The sequence below is a fragment of the Mus musculus genome, chromosome 6 (assembly GCF_000001635.26).
Source record: "Mus musculus strain C57BL/6J chromosome 6, GRCm38.p6 C57BL/6J".
NCBI classification, from domain to species: Eukaryota; Metazoa; Chordata; class Mammalia; order Rodentia; family Muridae; genus Mus; species Mus musculus.
Window position 1 is genome coordinate 122,292,219 of NC_000072.6, and position 5,057 is coordinate 122,297,275.

Consider the following 5,057-nt stretch of genomic DNA (forward strand, 5'->3'; position numbering starts at 1 on the left):
CCGGGGCATAGGAGACAAGGGAGAAGAGAAAGCAGGCAAGGGAGAAGGGGAAGGGGCATTTGCTCCTGAGGAACAAAGGACTGCCTCTGGATGAAGAGGAAACAGATTTGGCCCTAGGCCAATGGCGGTTTATAAACAGAAAAAGGGAAAACCCAGTTAGGTAGGATGAGGTGTTTAATTTTGATTGGACAGGTTAATTAGGGCAGCCCAATGGGGGCTTTTGATTGCTGGACTTCAATACTTGGTGGTTAGCCTCTGGAAGAGGAAGTGGGGAAATAAGGAAATAGACCTTGGTGGCTAGCTTTAGGAATGGAACCTAACAGGTTTTAATCAAGTGAGAGAAGGATGAAGGTGAGATGTGTCAGCAGTGCCTTGTCATTCTCAGGCCTGCTAGAGCACTTCAAATGAGAGGGTTTTTGTTTTTTGGTTTTTTTTTTTCCTTCGACTCTTTTTTCCAGAAAATTCCATTTTTAGCACATAGAAAATCTACCGGTTTTTAAGCTAGACATGAAAGAGAAGGCTGTTTGCACCAAAACAGCCAACTCCAAATGGATCAAAGACTTTAAGGTGTGAAACTATGAAAAGAAAGCACGGAAGAACCATTTCAAGATGGCACCAACGACAAGTCCTAGTCAGGTTCCAAGAGCTTGGAACCATGAGGCCCTCTCTTCCAGAAAAGCAGTTCATGAAGCAAGCTAAGCAATCAGCAGGTGGGAGGGGCACACCTCTGTGACAGACACATGGTAACTATGGGGGTGAGCTTTCCCCCTCACCCGGCTACCTAGCAACATGAGGCACCTACTATGGGCTAATCATCACCTACTTGGCATAAGGCCTATCCCTTCTCTCTGAAGCTTATAAGAGGGCACCCTCATTTTGCCTCATTGGACTGAACTCAGAGACCCCACCTATGTCTCCTCCCATGGAGCTAAAAATTTTCCCAAAAAGAACCAGCAAGATGGCTCAGGAGGTAAATACCACCTGAGTTCAAGTCCCAGACCCACCTAGGGGAAGAAGAGAACCAATTTCCACACACGCGCGCGCACACACACGAGCACGCAAATTTTTAGCTTACAGGTGATGCCACTAGGCTCCTCCCAGGAAACTGGAACCTAGCAAAAGCTTACATCATCACCTGTTATCATTATCTCCTGCCAGGTGTGGGTAGCACACCACATAAAGTATGAAAAGATTGCTTGCTACCCCGCCCCTTTCCCTGTCTCTGTCTCTATCTCTGTCTCTCTCTCTCCCCTCTCTGCTCCCTCTCTGTCCCCACGTGTTCCCAGCCAGCCTTTTTTCCTCTCTTTCTGTCCTGTCTGTCTTCCTCTGTCCCCTTTCTCTGCCGTCATGGCTCTGCTCCTGCCTGCCTCCACCCCTTCACCAGGTCCTCGCTCCTCTCCTTATACCAGGTCTGTTGCATGGCATGATTTCTCAGGGGGACACATTGGCATAGGCCCACCAGGTACCCCTGCCTGCTGCCACACTGTATTTCATAACAAGAATCGCTCCAGTAAATTTCTTACCCCAAAGGACAAGCTACTTCATCAATGTCCTTCTTGAACCCTGGATTCTAAGAACGCACGCAGATATGGTGCTAAAACTTGGGTGTGCGCATCATGGAGCGGATCTCCCCATAGGGACCCCCGTGCCTTTGCTTTTCCACACCCACACTGGCCTCTGACTGCACCTGCCTCTCAGGCTGAGTAAAACTTATCACCGAGTAAGATGCTTCGTTGTGGTTTAGGGTCAGACAGTTTGCCCTGAACAAGCTAAATTTAACGATGCTAAATTCCCACCCAATTGCCTTCTTGTGACAGTGGTCACATGTCCCGGATGAAATCAAGTGGTATGAGAACACTAATGCTGGGTTTTCCCCTCCTATAAGGTGAGAAAGGGCATGACCACTCCAAGGTGTGGTTGAGAGGAAGGTTTTTATTGTAGATATGAAGGAGAGCCCAGCCAGAGGCATCTGAAAAATTCAGAGAAAGGCAAGAAAGAAGTAGACTAAACATGGCTGGTAACCTGAACTGGATCATGAGAGGATGTTGGTAAGCTGAGAAAAAGAGAAGAACGAGAAAGAGAGTAAAGAGGGGAGAGGGCCAAGAGAGAGGGGGCCAAAGAGAACCAAGAGAGAAGGGCAAGAGAGGCGAGGGCAAGCAGACCAAAAGAGTCAAGGAGGTGCACTGCCAAAATGATAGGTGTTGTGATTATAGAAAGATAAAGATATAAGAATATGTTCAATAGCCTAGTCAGTCATCAATGGGAGAAAAGGCTTTTGGTCCTGTGAAGGCTCTATGCCCCAGTGTAGGGGAATGCCAGGGCCAGGAAGCAGAAGTGGGTGAGTTGGTGAGCTGGGGGAGGGGCCAGGAGATAGGGGATTTTCGGAGGGGAAACCAGGAAAGGGGATAACATTTAAAATGTAAATAAAAAAATATCTAATTTTTTAAAAAACTCAAAAAAAAATATGTTCTATGGGGGTGTGGGGGAAGGGGGTATTTCGGCATGCCCATGCCAAGGCATCCCTTCCCCCAGTCACACATGAATTAGAATTTATTTAGGGCATGGGGAGGGGAGTTAAGAGTATAGTAGAGACAGAAAGGGGCAGAGAGAAGGAGAGAGTAGAGAAGTAGAAGCCGGCCATGATCACTTGGAGGGGGGGGGGGAGAAAGGGGGAGCAAGGGGACAAGAGGCAAGAGAGAGAAGCAGAAGTAAGAGAGGAAGAGGAGGGGGCAAGAAGCCCCTTTTATAGTAAGCCAGGCCTACCTGGCTGTTGCCAGGTAACTGTTGGGCGGAGCATACCTGTAACTGTGGGGATGGAGTCCAGACAGAAAAGAAAACCAACAGCAGGGTTATATGGGAATAAGAAGCTTGGGGAGGGGAAGCCCATGAATCGGAGTTTAGGGTCGAGTGTAGAGGGCAAAAAGTGCTTATGCACACAGATAAACTCTGAAGAACCCAGTAAAGTTAAACTCGGGCATCCTTCAAGGAAGGAGATGATGTTTAACTGTCTTCCTCCTGGGATGCTGGAAGTGGATGTGGGTTACAGCCTTTTGATCCTTCGTTGTCGAATAAGGCAGGCTCTGCCCCTGTCTTCCAGAATTTAGGTTTTACTTATCCCAAATCCTTTCCCTCTAAATCTTTAGCATTGCTTCTAGGCCACTAAAGGAAGAGGGAGTAAGTGGAGAGGGGGGTGGCGAAGCATTGGGTTCCCCATTGTGTGAAAGGAAGCGCCCCCCCGTGGACTGTCAGGCCACATCCTGACTCCCACATGCACCATTATGTTTGCCTCAGTCATTCTCCTTAGACCCTTATCTTGGGCATTGTTTCTAAGTCCACAAGAACCCATCTTATGGAAGTGATTTCCACTCCTTTTTCCTGCTTGGAATTTCAGTCCGTCTTGAGGTGGGCTGTCGTCAGTCGCGGCGAGGCCGGCGCACCGCAGCCATGATAGAGGCTGATGTGAATCCAAAGGCCTATCCCCTCACAGATGCCCACCTCACCAAGAAGCTGCTGGACCTTGTTCAACAGTCATGTAACTACAAGCAGCTTCAGAAAGGAGCCAGTGAAGCCAGCAAAACTCTCAACAGAGGCATCTCTGAGTTCATTGTGATGGCAGCAGACGCTGAGCCCTTGGAGATCATCCCGCACCTCCCTCTGCTGTGTGAAGACAAGAATGTTCCCTGCGTATTTGTGCGCTCCAAGCAGGCTTTAGGACGGGCCTGTGGCATCTCCAGGCCAGTCATCGCCTGTTCTGTTACCATCAAAGAAGGCTCTCACTAAAGCAGCAGATCCAGTCCATTCAGCAGTCTATTGAATGGCTCTTAGTGTAGGCTGTGGCCTCTGCCCTTTCCTGTCTATTGCCACCCTGTTTGTGTATCATATTGTCTGTTAGCATATACTATTTTCAGCCAGTTACTATTATATTGTGCTACATCTGTGTTTTATATTTTTATTTTTGTCTTAATAAGGTTGTTTTTTCACCATCTCTTCATTCTCTTCTACCATAAAAAATGAAATGAAAGCTAGGACAGGTGAAAGGCAGAATGTCACCATTTAACAACAGGAATAACCAGGAGAAACTTAAGCCAGGTACAGTGTATACTTTCATCTGCAAGCTTATTCCACTGCGCAGGGTAGGATGACAGTAACCCTGGTCCCTTGTGCCTTTGATATAAGATCTCCATAAATGTTACCGTCACTGAGGAACTTCCTTTGGGTAGCAGTCTCTCTCACCCCTCATCATTTGAATAAATTTGATGTTGGGCCTATGTCCGGGAGCCATTTATTAATGTCCTGTGTATCTTTGATGTATGTAGCCTGATATTATCTAGGGCAGTATCAGTTCAAAGGGATTCTGTGGAGATCGTGGCAGTTTGCTGGAACTTACAGCAGAGACAGTGCTAGCAGGAAACATCCTCTCCTTGGTAAATGGGGATGTCTTGTGGAACCATTTGATGATCGTGTTGGGAGCCCTTATCCTGTTCTTCCCACAGTATGGGTCGGATGTATTCTCCCTCACATGAAGAAAGTAATAACATGTTCATTATTGAGCATCCTAGTAAATATGTTCATATTTCGTTTAAAAAAAAAAAAAAGAAGAACCCATCTTATGAACCAAACCATGTGTGCGCTGGAAAGAGCTTTAATATCTTAAGCTTTGTCTACTCACCACTCACTGGGCTGAGTTAACTGTTATCAGAAAATAAATGAACGGATAGTTTGACTCTCAAAATTCCTGGCCCAACAGGATATTTAAATCGGACTGATATTCTCTCTCTCTCTCTCTCTCTCTCTCTCTCTCTCTCTCTCTCTCTCTTCACTGCAAAGCTTGCAGGTACTGTCCAGAAATAGGGGACAGGGTGAGCAGAGCTGTGAGGAGCCACAGGTATTTATTTCATTAGCCTGGAAGCCTGGCACATGCTTTGGTATGCTAATAGGGTACCTCTGCTAGCCCTTTGTCTCTAATTTCTCTTGGACCCGACCCCTATCTGTCCACTTGACCACCAGACTTCATAATGGTATCTCAAAACAACCCCAGACTCAGACAGCTTCATCCA

At 47.0% G+C, this 5,057-nt stretch overlaps 1 pseudogene across 1 annotated transcript; it reads left to right on the forward strand.

Moving 5' to 3' along the window:
* The first annotated feature begins 1,887 nt into the window (after nt 1-1,887).
* Nucleotides 1,888-4,732, forward strand: Gm6637 (predicted gene 6637; annotated as a pseudogene). The gene is made up of 2 exons (NR_163697.2): nt 1,888-2,048; nt 3,392-4,732. The product of NR_163697.2 is annotated as a predicted gene 6637 (transcript).
* Nucleotides 4,733-5,057: the final 325 nt, after the last annotated feature.